Genomic DNA, 24,589 nt, shown 5'->3' with positions numbered 1-24,589 from the left:
TCATTTTAATGTGGTAGCAACAAAATATTTCAAAACACAGATACCTATATTTTATAGGGTTAAAATTTATTAATCTGTATTTGAACCAAAAAGTCTCAACATTAAATTATCTTTCCTTTTATTTTTTTAAGATTTTATTTATTTATTTGTCAGAGTGAGAGAGAGAGCATGCGAGGGCTACAAGCATCGAGAGCAGAGGCAGAGGGAGAAGCAGACTCTCCACTGAGCAAGGAGCCAGATGCGGGACTCGATCCCAGAACCTTGGGATCACAACCCGAGTCAAAGGCAGGTGCTTACACAGTTGAGCCACCCAGGCACCCCTAAATTCTCTTTCTTAATAAAAATAATCTTAATGCTACCACTTCTGGCTCACTATTAAATCTGTCCTTTAAATGCTTATACATACATATTCTAAGCAAACCTCTGAGAAACAGATCAGCTATAAAAGTAAAGTTCTCAAAATAAGTAGTTATACAATTTACAATAAAAATTTAATTATAAAAGCTCAAGAAGGGGACGCCTGGGGGCTCAGTTGGTTGAGCAGCTGCCTTGGGCTCAGGTCATGATCCCAGCGTCCTGGGATCGAGTCCTGCATCGGGCTCCTTGCTCGTCAGGGAGCCTGCTTCTCCCTCTGCCTCTGCCTGCCATTCTGTCTGCCTGTGCTCGCTCTCTCTCCCTCTCTCTCTGACAAATAAATAAATAAATAATCTTTAAAAAAAAAAAGCTCAAGAAAGATGAGTTTATCTACCAGCACCTCTGCTACAAAATTAATCGTATTCTTGTTATCTAATGCAATTGTGAAATAATTCATCTGCTTATTGGATCGAGATGGACAATAACCTGTTCCTCCCTGATTATGGCCACTCATCCCTTCTGTACTTATTTATCTCTTCAGCTGATTCAAATTATCAAAGGAAAAGAAAATATGACATTATTTAGCCCAGTTAGAAAACCATTAGGCAATAATGCTTATTCACTTTTCCACCTGTGCTTGACTAAGAAAGACTAAGACCCACATTAATCTACAATTATATTTACTACCACGACCACCAAGAAACATATGAGATTTATGTTTATATAAACATAGGTTCATGTTAGGCTCATGTTTAAAAAACATGAACCTTGGTATATATGATTTTATATTATTCTTTAGTTCAAAAAGATATTTAAGGAAGATATATTAAAAGTCTGTGAAATTGGTAGCAAAGAAGAGTTTGTTTCTCTAAGTTTCCATCTGTATAGTCTCCACAAATGCCATCAATGGAACACTGAGTATACACAGAGCAAAATATCCACAGGAAATCTTAAAACTTAATTTGCTTGACTATTATTTAAAACATAGAGTGGCAGGTTGCTGCACCAATAGCATCTCTGCATTGCATGTATACAGAATTACTTGAACTTTGCGGATTTGAGGAAAAAAAAAAAATCTGCAGACTGGCACCCAAAAGTCAGTGTAAAAGAAATAAGTGCAGTAGCCATTACATAAAATGTGTTTCATATTTACTGCACAGATAAAAATTGGTTGCAAAACACTTTACCAGTAATAACTCTTTTACAGAGAAAACATAACGAGGAAATAAAAGAACATTTGCTTCTGATTTAATTTCCCCACCATTTACAATTTTACCCTGCGATAGATATAGCAATGACCAACACACAGACATATATATGCAACACATGCCCAAGCAATTTGTCACAATAATATTAAGATCATGTCCAAATTTATTCATTTGTCGTTTGTTTGTTTATTTTTGAGAGAGAGGGTGAGAGAGCACCTGTGCAAGCTGGGAGGGGCAGAAGAGGGAGAATCTTAAGCAGGTTCCATCCAGCAATGTTGGACGCGATCTCACAACCCGAGATCATGCACGACCCGAGTCGAAATCAGGAATCACCTGAGCCACCCAGACACCCCATGTCCACATTTTAAAAATAAATTGTTACACATTATGAAGGCAAATCCAGTGGAAAACTCATGATACTTTTATCAAATCCATCACCATTTTAATCTATTGAGAGAAACTCAATAGAGGTAATTTTGAATGTACAGACACAATTAAAGATTGAATGAATTAAATATAACCTTAAACTCTTAACTTATGGTCAGCTGGGAATACACCATTTGTCAGTTAGTCGTACTTAAAATCTCTCAGGCACTCTCCATTTGTTGTGTGCTATGCACTGAGCAAAGAGGCATCTTCTCCGTTAACGCTCACAATGACATGATTGTTCCCATTTTACAGAGGCTCAAAGAGATAAAACTCTTTTGGACACACCTATTTTCTAGGAAAGGGGTTGAAATTAGCATCTCATTGACAATGGAGACAATAAAGACAAGGGGTGGGGTGCCTGGGTGGCTCAGTCAGTTGAGCAGTCAGTTGAGCTCAGGTCCTGATCTCAAGGTCCTGAGATGGAGCCCCACATCGGGCTCCACGCTCAGCCAGGAATCTGCTTGTCCCTCTCTCTCTCTGCTCCCACCCTCCACCCTCTCTCTGGAATGGATGAAGAAAATCTTTAAAAATATAAATAAATAAATAAATAAATAAATAAATAAATAAATAAGACAAAGGGCGTGAACTCTGATGCCAGATCCTATAGGTCTGCACACTAGATCGTACTCAGCAGCTGCATACCTTGAGGTAAGTTATTCAAATTCTCTGGGCCTCATTTTTCTCACAGGTAAAATGGGAATAATGTCACATACAAGGCTGGGAGGATTAAGTAAGATTAAATGAGATAATGGGCTGCCTTAGCTCATAACTAGTACATGACAAGAGCTCAACAAAGATAAGGTTTCCTCTGATCTTCTGCAACAAAAATTATCTTTGACAATATACCATAAAGGTAAAATGCTCTCCTTTTCCATTAGAAAAGCAGCAGAAATCAGCCACAGTCTGAATTCATCAAACTTGTCAGGCTGTTCAACGTCCATTATTCTTTTTTATTATATTTAAGGCACTTAAAATAATCTCCCAGTGATTTATTCTCCTTTTAACTAGATGCAGTAATTAGAATATCTTTTATGATACAGCGGAGTTTTCATTTCAGTCAAGGTGTGACTGTTTTAGAAAGCCACCGCTCACTGAAGAATATTACAACCCAGAAACTAACTGCTTTTATTCTCATTCTGAATAGAAGCACAAACACAAAATGAAGAGGATACATAGTGTATTTCTATAGCTGAAAGATGAAAACACTCAAGCATGCAGGAGCCAATAATTCCCAAAATACCTTTCATGAACTGAAAAACAGATATGTACGTTGCCATGGCATTCGGCAAAATTAATACATTTGAAATTTGGATTATGTTTGAAAAAAAGTATGGTAAAGTTTCCCCCCCCTTCCCATAACGCTGGCATATAACGACTTTGTTGTTTTTAAATCAGCCCAATATCTATTTCCCAGAATTAAAAATAAAGTCCAACTATATGCAAAAAGTCCAGCATATAGTCAGCGTCCAAAGGAAATGTGGAAATTATATATTGTTACTTGTCACCTGGAGGCTCGCGTCACAACAAACTCTATTGAACATGCTAAGAGCAGAGCCATATGTGTGTCAGGATTCCATCCCAGCTCTGTCACTAGCTAGCTGGGTTAACGTAGAGTAAATAATTTAATTTCTCTGGGATTCGGTTTCCTCAATTGTAAATGATGACTTAAACAATAATGTTTACCGAGCACTTCCTGTCTGCAAGAACTGGTTTAAGTGCTCGGTATGTGTTTATTCCCTCGTTTAATCCTCACAATATACTAGGGAGCTGAGCATTACTGTTACCATCCCATTTTGGAGGAAAGGAAAATGAGTCACAGAGAGGTGAAATTACTCATTTTGGAGCTGGACTTCTCCGATCAGAAGGATTTTACTTACTTGCCTTACCAAGGTGAGGCTTAGATCATTTCAAGCATTCCTAACAGGAAGAGATTCCAAGACCCCATGCTTTCTCTTTTGGGGACTTGCTTTTATTCTTACTTCTGTAAATGACCTGTTTATCTTCCTGACCTCACCACACGTTTCTTGGGGTCAGATCCTAATTATACATTTCCATGCACACCTATCACAAACGAGGACTGGATTCTGTAGGTTGCAAGCATACTCAGTGCTCTGTGAGTAAATTCCTAAAGGCAGGAGCTGAATCTTTATGAGGTAGGAATGAATCACCCGTTGCCCTGGGGTCCATCAGCCAATACTTTGGAGAAACAAATACATGCACCTATTGGTCAACTCAAAAGATTGGAACTAAACAAACAAAAAATGACAAGATCAGCGCTCAGAGAGCGGATACCAGAGTTTTCTTTTTGCTAACAGTTAAACATAAGCGTATTTCTAGAGAACTTCCACAGTAGGTAAGATAAATCGAGCCCAGGCACGGGCTCTGGAGAAGTGTGCGTATGATACATTGTCAGACGCCGCAGAGAGCCATGACTCAAGTCAGGACTGTAGAACCAAACTGTTCACACTCAAATCGGGCCCAGCCAATTAAAAAGCCCAGGACCTTGGAAATTCGACGTAGCCCATGTGTGCCTCAGTCTTCTCATCTGCAAAACAGGAATAAGAATAGCGACTACCTCACAGAACAGTTGTGCAGAGCGCCCGAATTTGTAAATGGAATGTGCTTGAAACTGTGCTCGGCATTGAGTTAAGTACCCCTAACCACTAAGTAGTATTATAACGCTGTACACATACAGACAACTGTCCCCCAGCCTAGTACGTGTTGACATTCTTTTTATCATTTATGACCAAACAGTTTTGTCTTCCAGTCAAGGAAGTGAGCCTTTGCTCTTAAGTTCAGCAAAGTTGTCCCATTTGCTTTTCCATTCATCCTTTCAGTGAATAATAACTAAGGCTTCCCTGACGAAAGAACAGACCAGGAACAAGAGAGACAGCAATGATCGTGGGGGACGTGGTCCCTACCCCTAAGGAACCTATGTTACAGCAAGCAAGACAGACTTTAAAAACAATGTGACCCACAGGTTCTTTGGGTTTTTCCTTTCTCCCCCGCATAACTTAAGAGTTCTATTCAGGACTACACATCGCTTGCTTTCAATTTCTGTTGGCTTTTCAAATTCAACATGACCTCCCAGATAAAAGGACATTTCACATTTTAAATGCAGATGTCCAAACAAAAACAGCTATGAATTAAATGCTTTAAAGTTTAAAAAAAAAAAAAAAGGAGTCACGACAAGCAGTTTCAACAGATAATGCTCTTCTGTCCTCCATTTGCAAAAATCAAAGATAAATCAACGCTTACGAAAATATCTTCGTTGTAAGCATTAGTGATAACAATGAGAGTAACCAGGAAACAAGGGGCAGCCACGTAGGTCTGCAGTGGATTAAATTTCGTCTTGTTGTTCAGTGACAGGAGGGGCCTGGGAAGGTATAAAGGACAAGGTCTGAGTTCTGAAAATCTACAAATAAGTCCCCCCAAATTAACCAGATGCACAGCATGTTCCTACGATCAAGTAGCAGCAACCAAAAGGAGGTGAGAAAAATAATAAATTTTCAGCTTGGAAGGCTGTAATAATATCACCATTATAATTCATCCCAATATACCAACACAGGCTTTACGTTAACAGCCTTACATTCAAAAATAGACACAGCACCACCCTAACATTTCATACTTTCAGTGTTTGGAATGAACATCAGGGAAAGCTCCCAGCACGTGTTCACATCAATCAGAGGAAGTGAAGGGGGGGGGGAGGTGGGAAGGGGAGAAAAGGAAGAATCGGGAAAGGAGCGCACAGATTCTGCATTGTAGGGGCTGCGGGAGGATAGCGTGGCAGCGCCCAGGAGCAGCGTTCTCCGGGGTGCCGTGCCCATTCCAGACGGAGTCCCAATAGCTGTCGCGTCACTGGTCCTTTGAAGCAGACAGAGCTTTACTACAAATCCACTTTTACAGTTTTTAAACTTCAAACACCTTCCTTGCTAAGGCAAAGCAGCGTGCCCTGCCATCCAAAAACACACTTCCGTTTAATTGTGCTTTTCCTACTCACAGGATTGGTGTTGTCTTTTTAAAATGCGAGGGTATAAATAATATTCTGTGATGGGATTCCTAAAAGGCCACGGCTGGATGCATTTCAAAATCATATTATAAACTACTCTGTGGATAATCATTGTTGTCAAACCAACATCCGTGCTTAGAGTCACAGGAAAACATTCTGATGGCTTAGACTGAACTGGTCAACTGTTAGGCAAAATTTATTAATATTTTAAGTTTTGACATCCTATAGATCGAGTCAATATAACTATCTACGACTACCGCTGGTATCTATTTATACCCGTTGTGTGAAGAATTTAAGGATTAGAAGGCCTCCTCAGAAAGGGAGCAGGTGGGGGAACAAGTGCAAACTTCCCTAAGCCTTGTCTCCATCCAAATTTTCTAAGACACTGAACATTTCCTAGGCCATCTTTCTGATGCACTATTGGAGAGTTCTGATGCACTATTCGAGAGAGTTGCGAGAAAACTTCTGCTCAGGGAAATTCAACTCAGCCAAAGGAGGCCAGAAAACTATGCTATAAAACCCTTGCTTTGTGACCTGCTGCTCCTGTCCCAGACCTCTTTGCAAGACAGACAGCCATTTGTGCAGTAATTTGGTGATGTACAAAAACAAGGGTGAGGACAGCAAATAACAACTCTGTTTTATCAATTTAGACCAGAATTTAAACTCCCACCGAATATGTGAGCCCTCATGCTCTTTAGCATGCAAACAGGGAGCTGAGTGAGGTTTTGTGACCTCACCCGCCCCATCCTTCCCATTTCAAGACCCCAGTGATCTTCCTGGTATTCAGATGAACCTCTTATTCTGCTCAGTAATTTGAACAAGTCTGAGTAATGCTTAAAAAATGTGAATATGTAAAATTTAGGATAAGATTTGAATCCCAATTTCTTGAAATAGCAAATGTGTGAAATGATTTGCTGGGCATACTGCACTTAGCTTATTTTAATGATTCACATGTGGATTTATTGCTTTGTTTTCTGACAATTCTGAAAGGGAGTGCCAGGGAGGAAGATACTCCATCTAGGGGGTAATCTTCCTGGAGGTGGTAATCTCCAAGCAGTGGTCAGCAACTTAAATGACTTGTAAAATAGACACTGCAGCAGCACAGGGCTCTTGCCCAGGAATGGAGTCAGAATAATTTATTCTTTCTGATTCCTTGTGGCATGCTAGCATATGCTGAATGAATTTTGACCCGTAATGCTTACACTGTCCTCAGTTCAGATTCCTCTTGCCAATCTCAAGAAGATCTTTTTTAATCTATCCAAAACTCCTAAACCAACCATCAAACTACCTCCTGCACCTTGCAATCAATTATTAGCTTACACCCTGGCCCCAAAGACTCTTTCAAAAACTAAAACTATAATCAGAGTATAGTTAAGTCCAATACATACACACTGTGCTTACATGGCCCACCAGGTAGCTGTGGAGACAACTCATGGTTTCTAGAAGTAAATGCTATTCCTTGACATGCCTCTTAGGTTGGAACTCGTAACTTAAAGCACTTGCTAGGATCTACAGATTCTCTAAACAAGACGTCTAGAGTTTTTCAGAAATCTTACTCTCTCTGCTGTTGGGCACCCATCAGAAGAATCATTTTCTGATTTCTGTTTCTAAAACTGTGTTAAACAAAATAAGTTAAATGCAGTGAGAGAAAAATGACTTTAATATTATTTTAATATTGCCTTTGCTCTTAAAGAATAGCACCCAACTTGATGGCTATCTTCTCAAATTTCAATATTCAAAAACTGTTTATCAGGACTCCTCCAAAACTCGGATTTTATGTGTATGTAACATGGGCCCCTTAACTCCCCTAGCACTATTTATTCCACATTCTGACCTTTTATTTCACCCCTACCATTATGCTCCCCCTGCTGATCAGGACCATGCGACCCAGTAGTGGCAGGTCACAGAGCAGCAGTCCACTTACTTAAGTACAAATATTATAATGACAGCATCTTCTCTGGTGAAATTACACAGGCCAGAAATTTGGTCTTGTGTGTGTGTAGTAAAGTGCCACGTATACTGACTGTGTTATATAAATAATGAAAATTAAATTATAGGATTTTAGGGACACATTCCAAACCATCCATTTTACTGCCAACTACACTGGGCTCATGACCAGCTGTGGAGAAAAGAATGTCCCCCTCCTCTTAAATCTTTATGTATCCATTCTCATCAATTCCCATAGACATGGATTGAGTCAGGTATCCGTCGTGCCCAACCTTCTAAACTATCAGAATCAAAATCATTATGCTTATCCCACAAAACCTTTTAGTTTAACGTTTAGTGCCACCTGGTTTTCAGTGAAAGGTCCATTCTCTCCTCACCTCCATGTAACCAAAACACCAATGCCAAAGACCTCTTCTTTATATGTTACTCTTCCAAACACTTTGAAATCTATTGTCCCTCTCCATGATGTGGCGCATATAATCAATCATAGCTAACACTGATAGTCTTGTTGTTTTTTAATAGATGACGCTGTGGTCAGTGCTTTATATGGATTAGCTGATTTGCTCCTCACAAATCCATAAAGCAGACACTTATATTCTTGCCATTTTACAGATAAGCAAACTGAGACTCAGAGAGGTAGATTAACTTTTCTAAGTCACACAGCTGCTGAATGACAGAGTCAGGCTTCAAACTTCACAGTCTAACTCTGGAACATAGCCTCCCAGCCCCTATTGTGTCTCTTCCAACTTGTATTAATCATGGCCCCAGTTCTCCTGTTTCCCGTCTCCAGGAGATTGGACCCTCCATTACTCTTTACCTCTGAGGTGTCTTTCACTGTCTCCCCCGTACAGGGATTAACCTTGCCCTTCATACCTGCCAAGTCACTTTCCTCAACATACTTAAAAGATATTTGAGAATATATCATTCTACACAAAACCCTAGGGGAAAATAAGATGAGGGAAATAAGATTAAAAAAAAAAAAAAGGCACAAAGGGGGAAAAAAAAACCCTTCCACCTTCTACTTTTTCTAGTAAAACAAGAAAAACTGTGTATTTTCTATGCTGAACTAAGCCTTAGCGTGTTAGACTAAACAACGTCAAATGGCAATCACCATTTTCAGTCAGCTCTCGGAAGGTTCATGGTGACATACAAACTGAAATTCAAAGGTAATTCAAAGGTAACACTTTACTTCAACAGTCATTTATTTACTCAGGACTTCTTACAGGCAAAGATTCCCCTACTTAACTCCTTCAAATACCTTTGCTTATTCGGTCTAATATCCCTGTTAGGGGATAGGGGTCCAACCGTGCTGCACAAAAAAGCTTTGTGAAATCAGGAACTATCTTGTGCCCATCGTTTTATTCTTTACAGAAACTAGCAGGGTGCTTTACACCAGTCTCCGTGCAGAAATGATGGTTAAAATCCAACTAAACTGAATTTCTGTTACATCGAATGTAGCTTACGAACAAAATTAAGGTCACTAATACAAATAACTTGGGTTTAATCCTGACTTTTATGACATGGGAAAGACTTCACACCTATCTTAGAAAATTAGCTATTACCCTTCTTTGTCAGCCCCAAGATTGATTTACTTTAAAATAAATTAATTACTGGCTTGTGACCAATTTTTCAAACGCTAAAGAGGCATTTCTTGAGTAATTTCATTCGTGCTTTTAACAGCACCTTAAAGTACTCAGGTTTGGGGGGGGGGTTGTTTTGTTTTGTTTATTTCTTTTTTAATCACCAAGAAGAGAAAAGCAAGTGTAGGGCAGACAACATGCCAGTGCTGACTCTGAAAATGAGGCCGAAATGAAACGACCTGTACCAGTAATACGGCTTTTATACATCGCTTAATGGGCAAAATGCCACCGACTGGTTGGCGACGGCACCGGTGACGCGTTCTCCTGCCATCACACACAGCTGCGGAACCCGGGACTCGACGGCCGCCGCTCCACTGAAGCTCATTTCATCCATTGTTACTCATAATATGATCTAAAGGAACACTTACAGGATCTCATAGAAAGTTTAAATGTTGTTTGATGAGAGTCATTAGATATTTCAATCAGAAATGAATGGAACCGCAAGAGAAGCAATCATAGTACACATAAAGTAGAGCACGAAACTTCCAGGGTATTCTCTTCACTTGCTCACTGCTCGTATTCGTCTGTGTCATACAAACCACAGACGGAGAAGAACACACACACACACACACGCACACAGGCGTCAAACCCTGCTTCAGGTGTGCGTCTGTATATGTACCTATTTCCTCACCCTCCAAAGAATTTCCACTACTTAGTAACTCAATGGACACTTTTCACGTGAAAAGGCATGGATCATTTTTACAAGAGTAGTTAGACACATTACCAAAATTCCACATTTGCCATCAAAGTATCCGAATAATCTGGAAGAAAATCATGTCATGCGTGGCTGTCACTTAACGTCCTCTTTCGGTGGTTTCATTTCCTGGACTTCATTCAGGTAATAATAATTCCTTCCAGTAAACCCAAGACTCTCATGGTATTTCACAGGAGAGAAAGCACAGCCCCCTGGGATAAAGGATGACTGGGACTTCTGCAAATATACCCTTCAGGACCCAAGAGCATTTCCATCCAGGTCTATGGAACACACACTGTCACTGGAACACACAGTGACACAGAATAAACATCAAACATCAGACCTCTTCCTAAGCTTCACCTTCACAGATATTTTTTATACCAGATGCAAATAAATTTCAAGCTTTGGGTGGCAACTTTCAGCCAAGTCCCCAAGGCCCCTGTGTTTACGTATTTACTTTCTGTCTTTAGATTGGGAGGAAACGTTTACGAAACTCTACAGTCTATTGTGTACACAGTGGATCAGTAAATATCAAGAATGAGTAGTATGGTATATCACAATATTCAAGGCTTTGAATGTGGTGTGGTGAAGCTAGTGGCTGCTCTCTGCACACACAGGTGACAGAAAAGATTTAAAAGCTGTATTAAATACTTAAGCTAAGGCTCATGGGACTCTACGATGTTATAACAGTAGACAAACCCAATTCAATGAAATCCAACGTTTCCATTTACCTTAAAAGAAACAAAAAAGAGAGAGATGATATTCTGAAAAGAAAGGGAGGAAGCAAGGGAGGGAAGGAAAGAAGGAAGGAAGGTAGTTACGTTTGATCCTAAAGTATGAAGTCATATTATCAAAGAGATTTTTGAAAATACATATTGAAAGAAAAATCATAATTAGCCGGTGGTTATAAAGTTATCTAAATTCAAAAATATATACAAAGTGGCTCAGAATTTTTCAAAAGATTTATAGGACAGCTTTAAGGAGGGATACCTAAAGCCAGCACAGTATACTGAGAAGTCTGTCTTCCCTAATTCCACTTTAAAGGATTACAAATGTTATATATTAGACTCTTAAGGGTAAGGCAAATATATTCTGTAATTAGCTATGCCAGTAAAATGTTAAAATGTGATCTTCTCTTCTTCTGATTTTAGTGTAGAACAAGGTTGAGGAAAGAGAGTAGAGCATCTCTTTGGGGAAGCAGGAACAATCTTAAGGGGTATATTACCAATGTCTTTAATAAAGAGTACACATTGAATTCAAATTCCCTATAAATACTTCCTGGGCTATGGTCACTGAAAACAGAAGCGTCTCCCTCTGTAATCCTATAGCGTTTGACATTCTTACCGTATTTTTATATTCTGCCTTCTATGACATTCACGTGTACTTCACTTGGATTAGGTAAGTCACTTATAAGACCTCTGAAAACACGGTTTACAGTTTGTGAAGCTGAAATAATCAAGCTCCTGAGGATCTAAAAGGACTAAAAATCTCTGTGTGAACATCTCCTGGAAGCTCAGTGGTGGGATGGTTATCATCGCATGCTTCTAGAAGACACCAACCAGGAAGGCACGTGCAGAGCTGCCCACACACCTCCAAGGAGTGCCACGCGGTACCCTGATGCTAACTAGAATCTTTCCCGGGACCCAGAGCAGACCTTCACACACATTTATTCCTTGATGATGATTTGTAAAATAAAATGAATTCAAGGTAAATGGAAACTAAACCAAAATGTAAATCTAAAACCATTTCACCCACAGATAGTAGAGGCTGCCAATTAATACAAGAATCTCATGAGGGACGGGGATCGATAGCAGAGTGTTTCTTCTTTCCTGTTTTTTCTCCAACTCAAAAATAGTTTGGCTTAGGGCACCTGGGTGGCTCAGCGGGTTAAAGCCTCTGCCTTCGGCTCAGGTCATGATCCCAGGGTTCTGGGATCGAGCCCCACATCGGGCTCTCTGCTCAGCGGGGAGCCTGCTTCCTCCTCTCTCTCTGCCTGCCTCTCTGCCTACTTGCGATCTCTATCTGTCAAATAAATAAATAAAATCTTAAAAAAAAAAAAAGACTTTACATGTTTGAAAAAAAAATACTTTGGCTTGATAGTAAAACTGCAGGTAATTTTTTCCTGATGCATACACACACTTTGATTATGTTTAAATAATTCACAAGGAAAATGATGTTTTAAGGAGCTAGCATTTCTTTATGTTTGCTTTCCAAATATTTTTTTGTCCTTGCACGGAACTTTAGAGGCAAATGATTGGCTAAATCAATCGGCGTGTGTTCTTGGGTTAACAACAGTTTGTTAAACCTGGGAACTCAACTCACAACACACAACTTGTAAAAACATGAAAATATCATCCTACAAATTCAAACAATGTGAACAGCAGAGAGAAAGCTGCCCCTCCAGCCAGTGAAAGCCACCAGTTTGACTTCCCTGAGCTAGATGCAAGTCTCCAGCAGACTGAGAAATTTTCAAATTAATTTGGTCACTAGTGTATCCGTATATCCAGGGTACAAAACACGGTATAATTCGACTTAGATGGGGAGAAATCAGAAACTGGTAATTTTCAGAATGTGACTTTTTCAGAAATGTGACTTATCTAATAGAAAAATATTTGGGCTGGAGAGTTGATTTGAGAGCACTGATGTTGCAGATTTGCAAAAAGTGGGACTATTAAGTACACTGAACAAAATGCAGCCCCTTGACAACCTGCTCACCGTGTATTTTATGTACACTGTATGTGTTCTCATAAAAACTGTTGTTATCCCCATGCCTACCATGGCCAGAATTAAAGCCATAAAACTCTCAGCTAAAACGGAGGTAGAGAAAAGTCCCTAATTCTTCTTTCTCAATATGTTATATCAAATGTCTCTTAGTAACTGCATTAGAAAGCAATTACAGCTTAATAGCTGTCTAAATCCATTATCAGTGTACATTTAACCTTTCAATATTTAAAGATAATATTTAATTTGAGCACATTAATCTACTGCCTGTGAGACCAAATACATCTATTTAGTCTTTCTGGTTTTCCATCAACGATATTTCTCTTTAGAGACTGGGTCTTGTGACAAGAAGTCTGGTAAAAATGCAGTTCTATTTGTAGTTTAAACAGATATTAATAAATGAGAGGCCAGCCTAACCCCAAATGAGAAGTAATGTCCTTATTAACTGCATGTGTCTTCTACCATTAACAAAGCTGCTTTTAATTCTCTGCAGATTAATTTGTATCATTAATAGTTAAGTGAGCTTATATACCTTTATCTTTCAATGTGATTTTTTTTTTCAAATCCCAAATTGTTTAATCTCTTTGACTTTAAAAGGATTGAGTGGTTTTCCAGAACAGCCTTTTTTTTTCCCCCACAATGCCCTGTATTTCACATCCCTGTTCAAGAATAATAATGTTTAAGAACAATGATAATGGCTTTAGTATCTTAGTTCTATTTTCAGGGACTAGATCAATCAGCAAAAACACCAACAAAAAAGGAAAGTAGCGTAATTTCCTAATAACGTCATATTAATAAATGCAAATAAGGAAGATACTAAATTAACAATAGTAGGCCTTCACCTATCAATAAGCAAATACAAATTCTCCTGCTAAACAGTTTCACGTTTTAAGGCCTATTGAGAATTTCAAAGGGAACTTTCTTCATAGTAAACACACACATCCATATTAACTTCCTTTTCTTAAAAAGATGTTAGATCAATCACATTGCTCACTAAAAGTACTGAATCATCTCCTTCATTACTGTAACTCAAGTTACAGTGCATCGGCATCTACAAATCCAGAAGACAGAACCTTGTTGGTCTCTTAGTCACATTTTGACAGGTTAAAATAATTCTAAGTAAAGTGCTATAAGAATTATTTAAATTTTAGGGGCGCCTGGGTGGCTCAGTGGGTTAAAGCCTGTGCCTTCAACTCAGGTCATGATCCCAGGGTTCTGGGATTGAGCCCCACATCGGGCTCTCTGCTCGGTGGGGAGCCTGCTTCCTCCTCTCTCTCTGCCTGCCTCTCTGCCTACTTGTGATCTCTGTCTGTCAAATAAATAAATAAAATCTTTAAACAAAAACAAACAAACAAAAAAAAAGAATTATTTAAATTTTAGCCTGTCTCCAGCACTTGCTGCTCCCAATCCCACTTTATGAAAATTCCTGTGGTCCCTGAATCCAGGAACAAGCTCCTTCTCATTCAAGAGCACCTGTCCCTGTCGCACCAACTCCCAGTATTTCCATCGCCAAAGACCACAGGCTCTACCAAACCATATGTAAATGTACAATTCTTGTTGGAGGAGGTCATCTTGATGACATGACCCCTGATTGACCCTCAAGCTGGACTCAGACAATCAGGAAACTGGAGGCTCCTTAACCTCTCTCCTGTCCTTGGGATATATGTTTTGCCCACTGTTCCCACAGTAGGAGCCATTTCAAGGATGTAGCCTTGAGAGAGTAAGGTGTTGTTAAGACCATCTGGACATTCTATGTGTCTGGACCCCATTAAGGCCTCTATATAAAGTCCTAAGACTCTGGTCGGCAGACACAGAGATCTACTCATCCTGCAGCCGCATAAGACAAGCCTGATATGCAACTTCCCTTGCTTATTAAAACTGCCACCTATGAACGTGGAGTAGGTCTGCTTCTTTCTTCTCAATCTCTCCTTGCCCTCTTTGTACAGGGGCTAATTTGCAAACCAACAAATTCTTATTTAGCCCAACAATTTTCTTCCTTAGAGCTGTCACCATTGTGATTTTTAATATTGCTGCGTTATACAAATCTATGCTTTATAGTACCTAATATGTTTAAATTGCCCCAAAACTAATGTGAAAAAATGACCACGCTAATAGGAATATAATGATGATTACACTCTTAATTGCATCCATTTGTTTCTTATATTTTTATTGGGATTCTGAACGAAACAATCTAAAATATATTTAGGATGATTACAACTGTCACCAAATTGTTTGTTCAGTCTCTCAAACGTCTACATATAGTTATGAAAATACATTAACATGGTCCAGGAGTCAAAATTCAACTATCCCCCACTTTCTGAAAGTTCGTGTTACCCTGGTTTGCTTTTATAAAAGACCCACATTAGCACCTGTTTCCCCTAATGAAAGGATTTCCAAAAAATATACTCACTTTTACCAAAAAAAAAAGGTGAAAAGTGAAAATAGCATTCAGGGTTTGTTTTGCAACAAAACAGAAATATATATTATTCTCCCCCTTTTTACATAAAAGGTAAATTGTCAATTTCGATACTGAAATGTCCAGTATGAATTATCATTTTCAATGGTGATATTTAAAAAAATTACATGAACTGATGGAGACTTACATTTCCAACCAAAATGCAGAGGTTCCATATCAACCACAGTAATAGTTGTATAACTGCCCTATGTCTTCCAAAACTGAATAATAGGAAAATCTTCATTAATCCAATAGAAAACCAATTTTCTAAAAAGTCTAAACTGAAATATTTCCATTGTAGTCTTCATTTGAAGTTTTATAAATTTCAGTCGCAGATTATGAAACTGGAACCATAATCAAGTAGTGATACTTAAAAATTAATCTCCATAGATATATGTCTATACAACAATCAAAATAACCCAGAATTATTTATTCTCATACAAAACCTAAGGATTCCTCCAAGAGAAAATGAACAACACTAGATTCACACATCCTTAGGTTAGAAAATAGAAATGGATACACCTAAAGGATATCCTTAATAAATGATCTCGGGCCAACCAAAACAAGAATTGAATATTGACTCATTAAAAGCCAAATTGTCTGTTACGGGGTTTAGGCAAAGTTTCCATCAGAAGAGGTAAAGCTGGGGCACTTCTCTTCGGAAGAATGTGATATACTTATTTAGGTCACTCCCGTGTGGTACAAGCAGGCTTCATTCACATTATTCAAAAGAGCACATTAACCACACGCTAATATTCAGATTTCCAGATTATAAGAATCGGTTGCTTGACTGACTCTAAATGGCAGCTAAGAAGAGAGAGCGCCGAAAAATGAGCATTATTTTTGAGAAAAGTGGCCGCAAATTTACGGAATAGAGATTTCTGGATAAATAAAAATGGTGTGTTGTAAATATAACCCCCTTAAAAAACATTAGCATAACCAAAGCATCTACCAACACACGCCAAACGCCAGGCATTAAACTATGAGATTGTCAACATCAAAGCCAAATAGAATGAGTTCCCCAAAGCAAAAGAAAAAAGTAATTGTTAGTTAGACTTCCGCTTGTGGCCATCAAAAATGTTACCTTAATTTGGCCTTAATGACCTATAATCTCTTTTAGCATATGGCTTTTAAGACTGCTATTATTCAGCTTGATCTATGGATATAATGGAGCAGAACAGAACTGTGGGTATAATTAAAATAAGTTCCTGTAAAAGTGGAATATGTAGTACATTGCTAATGTGTAAATGACTAAATAACTTAATTAGGTGAAATGAAGTGCACTTATAACCACAGATACTTAAACCGAATCATGATAATGTTGTATATATGAATATATTCTTTTCTTTTTTTTTTTTTTAAGATTTTAATTATTTATTTGACAGAGAGAGATCACAAGTAGACGGAGAGGCAGGCAGAGAGAGAGAGAGGGAAGCAGGCTCCCTGCTGAGCAGAGAGCCCGATGCGGGTCTCGATCCCAGGACCCTGAGATCATGACCTGAGCCGAAGGCAGCGGCTTAACCCACTGAGCCACCCAGGCGCCCTATATGAATATATTCTTTAAAAAATGTTTATTAACCAAATAATAGGACAAAGAGATACAAAGACACTAGGGCCTACAAAATTAACACTGCTTAACATAGGATCCTGAATATAAATTGATAAAACAAAACCTAAATTATTTCTAGCTATCAAAAATATAAAAAATAACCATGGAATACTTTTTCCTTTAAAAAAAAAAAAGCTGATTTTGGTAGCAATTAAATATAAGAATAACTTAGTGCCTTGATTCTGTCTCCTAAGTTTTATTTTGATACATATTCTCTTTTATATTGCCAACTGAGGGATTTAAGAGTAGGGGTAGGAGGTAAATGAAGGCTAAAATCTGCATACATAGTCTGAGTTAAAATTAGGCTGGAAGACAGTTTTGTAAAATAATAATAATAATAAGTACATACACACATTCAAAAATCTCTTGTTGTTCTGGGTCTTGCCATGTCATAAACATATATAAGCCGGCATATGATTACACGGAAACACCTTCTCCTGGTTGTACCAGGAAAAACATGCATGTTAAAATTCACCCAAAAAGGCTGTTCCCTGAAGCAAGCTAAAGAAGCAGACGAGCACAGTGGGGAAAAGAGTGTGAAGTGCACATGTGGGGCCTTGATTCAAAACACAGCTGCTAGATCTAATTTTAGGCCAACTGGCCTTGTCAGTGTCTCTTAACAAGGAAAATTTCCCCACTGAATATCCAAGGCTGTACAAAAAAAAAACCCACATAATAATATTCATTAGTTAACTTATCTATACCATAGCTGCTGTTTTGTACTGAAAATATGTAATGTAACCTATCACCGAGAAGAGCTTAACCAGGGCTGTGAAGGGTATTCCAGCTAAGGAAGTTTTATTCCAAAGAAATGACCCATGAAGATCCAGAAATTCATGAGCCCACACAGACATCTACGTAGCAAATAACACAGACATTCATACGCTCAATAAAGGAACTCAAGCGTTTGTGAGGCTCCATACATGAACTTACATAAACGAAGTCGTGGATTTTTCACAACTAATTAACAGTATTAACTGCTGACATCTACTGAACTCTTACTGCGTGTAAACCAAGGGCTAAGTGCTGTACTTGGATGAGTTCATTTGATCTTCACGACCCTATGATGTAGGTCCCGTGAGTAGCCCCATTTTTTTAAATCAGGATATAGCATCAAAAACTACCAAATTCTATCAAAAGCTCTTCACGGAATTTAGGTGACTGAGGTACATGAATATTTACCAATAAGTAGTCATCTCTGATTTTGCTTTAACCCTCTTCCAGGAAAGTATAAATATAACAGTTTCAACGCAATCTCATACACTCCCAAGCCCTTAAGTAAATGAAACAAAAAACTTTATTTCAGTTTATCAAAGAGCATTTGCTGCCACCATCAAACAGCCCAGTAAAGTGTTTGTGTACTAACGTATCAGTTAACTGCCTTTATTTTTCAAGAAGGGAAGCACATAGTAAGTTTGTAATGTTCATAAAGTGATCTCTAGATCTTTATTCCTAAAGTCGTATGCAAAACACTAAAATTTTCACGCTATGTGACTTTTCCTATGGAAAAGTTTCCTATCTTTCACCAGACTCCCAAAGCATTCTATGGCTCCAAAGATGTTCAAATGCCCTGCCCTTCTCTCCCTGGCCCTAGCCAAACACTGAGCATCACATCCCCCCTTGCTTGTATTGCTCCTTTTCTAATCCTAGAAAACAACCTGTGATTTGGAAAGTTCATAATTGCACATACACTTCCCCCAGCTCAAACTGTCCTTCGACCTTCTGTCTAAAGATTCCCCATTCATCCTTCAAGGACCAACTGACATAGCAGTCTCGATGAAGGTACCCTGGCACTTACCTCTACTCATAATAATTCTGATGTCCTAGTAGTGCCCCATACAACATGCTTCTTTTTTAAAAAGATTTCATTTATTTATTTGAAAGACAGAGAGCACAAGCAGGGGGAGGGGCAGAGGGAGAAGGAGCAGCAGACTTCTCCCTGAGCAGGAGCCTGCCGAAGGGCTTGATCCCAGAACCCTAAGATCATGACCTGAGTTGAAGGCAGATGCTTAACTGACTGAGCCACCCAGGTGTCCCTACATACATGCTTCTAATGGAGAATTTATCATACAGTAGGGTATGTTATGTAAATATTCTTCTCTCTCAATGCGAACTCCCCAAGATCAAGAACTGTGCTATTTATCATCATTTTTAATATCTCAAGCATTCGATACCATCCTTCACATAGTGAAGGCTCAATAAATTTGCTAAATTAATTGATAAATGAATATATAAAAAATGCTATAAAAATAATCAATTAATGACTATTTTGTGACCATACGACACAAAATACACAAGTAAGGAACAATCTTTTCCCATAATTATCTTCATACCTAGTATTTATTTATTGATCTATTTATGTCCATCTTGGTTCCACAAAGAATCTGATCTGCCCTTACAACAGTCTCTCACATATATATTATTATCACGATTTTCTTCCTTTGTTTTCTTAAGATTGTATTTATTTTTTTTTTAATTTTTTTAAATTTATTCATTTGACAGAGAGAGAGAGATCACAAGTAGGCAGAGAGGCAGGCAGAGAGAGAGGAGGGAGCAGGCTCCCCACTGAGCGGTGAGCCCGACTTGGGGCTCGATCCCAGGACCCTGAGATCATGACCTCAGCTGAAAGCAGAGGCTTAACCCACTGAGCCACCCAGGCGCCCCGTATTTATTTGAGAGCGAGAGCGAGAGAGAGAGAGAGAGAGAGCATGAGTGAGGGGGAGGAACAGAGAGAGAGGGAGAAGCAGATTCCCTGCTGAGCAGGGAGCCCAACATGGGGCTCGATCCCAAGACCCTGGGATCATGACCTGAGCAGAAGGCAGAGGCTTAATTGACTGAGTCACCCAGGCACCCATAATTTTCTTCTTTTAGTTCAAGTTTTAATGTTTAAATAGTGTGTTCTGCATACAAAAGTAACACATCCTCACTGCTATGGTATTTTATATATATTAAATACATTTTTTAAAATCAAGAAAATAGATATCATCCATGCAAGAAAATGTATAATGTCCTACTTTTCAAATGAACATTCTCACTCTTTGAGATTCAGAGTGAGTTGTCCAATATTACAGAGCCAATAATAGAGCTAGAGGAGAATGTATTTTACACTTGGGTCTAAAATACATTTCTCTAGACTGAAGGTCTGCAGGCCGTGCCATACGCCAACTTTGCAATATCCAGCTGCTATCTGTTTTGGTAAATTAAGTTGTACTGGAATACAATCACGTTCTTTGGTTTACTTGTCTACAGCTGCTTTCACACGACAATAGCAGAATTCACACAGAATTCAGACAGAAAGTATATGACCCACAAAGCCGAAAATATTTATTATCTGTTTCCTTACAGAAGAAGTTGGCTGACCCCTACCTTAGTCTATGTCTTTCTTATTTCAGAAACATGTGTTTATTCTGAAGTCTTTAATAGAGAAGAATGATTTCTTCTTTTCAAGAAAATTGCTTTTTTAGATGCTAGACATACAAGAGGTAAAGTGGTAAAATCCATAACATAAGGAACTCAGTATTAGTATATGTTTTCTTTTGAATTTTGGCTTTATACAACCAAAATATCAAAATGTGTATCTGAACCAGAATGCCCTGCCAATAACCAAAATATTTAGTAAGGAAGAAGAACCATGGAAGGCACTGGGTAAGCTCTGGATAGAGAAGTTTGCTTACCAGCACTTACACAGCCTTTCCCTCATGTGCCTCCCTTTGGTCTGTCCAAGGATACCCTAGTTGGCCCCAAAAATCCAACTCACCCAACGCTGTTTCCCAAATTTCAGTTCTACTTTCTTAATTTTTTGCCATGAGTAAGTACTAACTGAATGTATATCTAGTTAATATTCTGTTTATAAATAATGAACTTCAAAAACATTAGCCTTCTCCACAGAATAATATCTATAAATCCAGGCCTAGTTAAACAGGTTACATTTTTTCTAAAACATACTCAATCATAAATAGATATTGATAGATAGCAGTCAACCAGACAGGACAGACAGACACAACTATCGAAATTAAAGAAGTCTCTATGTTTTCTCCTTCTCCAGCTACAAAAAAATATTCATCAGCAATTCAATATTCTTCTATGTCATTTCTCTAAGAACGGCCGTAATTGCTCTTTGCTTAACTCTTATCATCTATAAACTCAAAGACCTCAGAGAGATGTTCTGGGTTAAGTTTGTAAATAAAAAGCTTGATCCATGATGCAATGTCAAAAATGGCATGTCCCCTCCAGAACCTGATATATGTACTATATGAGGTTATACATGTGAAACAACTTTGTGAACTGTACTCATTATAACAGTTTGTAAAGAGCTTGCTAACAGAAGAAATAAGGCAGAAGATACAGAACAAGCTATCCTCTTGGAGTTTGAACACCCAGACTAACCCTAGGCTCTGCGCCACTACTACCTCTATGACCTTGGACAAGTCAGAGGATTCTCTGAGCCTTGATTTCCACTTTAGTGAATTTTGGATGACCAGATTTCAGGGTTTTATGTAAGATAATGACCTAAGAGTGCCTAACATAGAGTACTCAGTTACTCAGAGTTGTCCAATCCCTGATTGGAGAATATGTCATCTGGTAATAAATTTTACATGCAAAATGTAATGTGAAAATGCAAAAAAAAAATTAAAATATGACCATCAGAAATTTATATAACCTTGAAAATCTGACAAACAAACACAAAAAGGAAAGAAGTCTGGTGACTTCCAATGACAATACTATGACTACACTTAAAATGAGTCAAGATCCCACAGAACTATCATTCTTTTTAATCAGTAGATTCAAATTAAAATATATACATATGTTTATTAAATCATTTATTAAGCTAATCCAGTATTTATTGAATCAAAAGAACTTTCAATTTAGAGTAGGAGATCAAAGAAACCTCTTTGCAAAAATGGCATTTCAGATGAGGTCTGAATGGAGTTAGTCAGCAAAGATCAAGAAGAGAGGTGCTCCAGAGCATGTGCAAAGGCTCTGAATTGAGGAAAAGCTTGGCAAAGTCCAGGACCTAAAAGAAGTCCAATGTAGCTTGAATGAGGAGAGCATTAGAAGGGAACCAAATGAGGCTGTGGAGGTACCTCTGAGATATGTTAAGGGCTACAGAAGTTATTCTTTAACACTCAAAGTATTTATAAGAATGAAAAACACGGACATTGAGAATGAAATGCTCTGTTTGACATTTTTTTAAAAAAACTCACTCTGTCTGCTTTGGAGTATGGATTCAATAGGAAATAAGTGGAAACATGAACATTAATTGGACCAGACAAGAATGATGATACCTTGATCTCGACCAGTAAAAGTAGAGGTGAAAAACAGAACTCCATGATGATTAGAATGAGAGGAAGAAGAGAAAGGAAGTCCAAGATGTCCAGATCCTAGTTTCATCAATAAGGCTGTGCCATTCCTAAGATACATACAGGTAGAGGAGGCTTATAGTAAGGGGAGAGGAGGAAATGAAATATAACAGAAAACTGGCTCTACAACGGACACTGAAAGACACAAATTAAACTGGAGCAATATACATGAGAGCTCTCATCTTAGAAACAGATGAGATGGCTTAGAAAAGAAAACCCACATGAGAATAAAAGTAGACAGGTACTGACTGCCTAATGTATGCTGGACATGGATTAAGTCCATAGCAAGTATTTTCCTACTGAATTCTCCCAACAATCTGTTGGTATCCATTTTACAATAAAGAAACAAGATCTCACTGGTAACAACTGGATGATAACCAACCCAATCTGACTCCAGATTGAGGCATCTCAACAGAAGAGGTAAGCTCCCTGGCAGAGTCAACTCAGAGGTAGGCAGAAGAGCAGCTAGCCAAGAAAGGGCAGAAAAAAACACCAGCCAAAGATGGTATGGAGAAGCCAGATGCCTAGAACTTTCACCAAAATGAAACATTTTCTCAAAAGTTGCCAGGAGGTTTAATGAAATAGGATTGCTAAATACCCTAAAAGAGAAAGAGAAGTCAGGGGAAAAGACAGATGTCCTAAAAAGGAATGGCAACAACTTCAACAGCAGACTTCTTGTGGACTACCTGGAACTCAGAAGACAGTAAAATAAAATCATGAGAGTAATGAGAAAAAAACAAACATCAACCTGGAATTGTGTGCTTTGCAAAATTATCTTTTAAGAACAAGAATAAGGACAGTTGGAACAAATCAAAATACAAGAGTTGACCTTTAACATCCCTATTCCAAAAACCTTCTAAAGGATATACTTCATGAACTATGAAAATAATCCCATAAGGAAGATCTAAAATGCCAGAAAGTGGTGAGCATAGAAATTAATAAACTGGTCAATTTAAATACTGCCTATAAAATAATATCTAATTCATAGAAAATATCTTATTTTTATGTATTTATATATTTATTTATATGAGAGAGAGAGAGAGCAAGCAGGGGGTGGGAAGAGGGGCAGTGGGAGAAGGGAGAGAGAGAATCTTAAGCAGACTCCATGCCCAGCACAGAGCCTGATGTGGGGCTGGATCTCACAACCCTGAGATCACACAAGAGCTGGACATTAACCAACTGACCCACCCACGTGCCCCAATAGAAAAATTTTTAAAGCTCAAAATAAAAATACTCTAACTAGGGAGGGTAGGGAAGGGAGTGATGGGGGAACAGTAATCTAGGGTCTTCAAATTATTTCAACAGAGAATTAAGACTATAGACAAACTTTAGACCTTGATGGATAAGTATGTTTAGTAAAATCTCTAAAATAGAGAAATAAATAGAAACAAATAGAAACAAATAAATAATAGAAAAATAGAAACAAATTTCAAACAATGAGAGGGGAAAATGAAGTAAGAAACAAACAAAACCTTAATCAATCTCTTCAAAGGAATGGGAGGAGAAAAAAAAATGTGTATAAGAAGCAACGCAAATGTTAACAAGAATTGATTGACAGGTAATCACAGAGCTTCCATCTTGCACAATTCCAAGAGGCACCTTAAAGTCTATGGAAGTGACCTAAACTGACGTACAAAATTCAATAAATGGATTTAAGTAATTTGTTATTATCTGATCAGATTAAAAATAAAATTCAGCTTAAGTTGGCATACCTAAAACACAACAACGTGAGTGGATTGAGAACAAAAGTGTTAAGAAATAGATATGCTAGCCAAATACTAGCCAAAAAGTGAGATAACAACACTAAAACAGAAACAAATGGACTTTAAGACAAAAGAGAAGGAAGAGGAGGACCACATACAAAGTGATAAAGTGCTTAATTAGCCAGGAAGATCTAGCAATTCTAAACTTAAAAGCATGTAACAGGGAGAAATCTGCAAAGTCACCAGCATAGAAGATTATTTCAATCCGTTTCTAAGACAAATAGGTCAGGCAGACAAAACATTAACAAAGGTATAGCTGATTTTAAGGCACAATTTACAAGCTTAAATTTCTGGACACATAAAGATCCTTCAGTTCAGTAAGAGGATACACATTCTTCTCAAGAAAAGAATGGAACATTTATGAAAACTGATTAATTAAAACTGACAATAAAGCAAGTTT

General features: G+C 38.2%; 1 protein-coding gene across 11 annotated transcripts in view; it reads right to left on the bottom strand.

The window, feature by feature from the left end:
- The window catches only part of TCF4 (transcription factor 4), a 357,366-nt gene that overhangs the window by 311,954 nt on the left and 20,823 nt on the right, over window positions 1-24,589 (bottom strand). The window lies entirely within an intron of this gene.

This window comes from Lutra lutra, chromosome 12 (genome assembly GCF_902655055.1).
Source record: "Lutra lutra chromosome 12, mLutLut1.2, whole genome shotgun sequence".
In the NCBI taxonomy this organism is placed as follows: domain Eukaryota; kingdom Metazoa; phylum Chordata; class Mammalia; order Carnivora; family Mustelidae; genus Lutra; species Lutra lutra.
The sequence above is the reverse complement of the archived record's forward strand: the minus strand, read 5'-3'. Positions and strand labels throughout refer to the sequence as shown.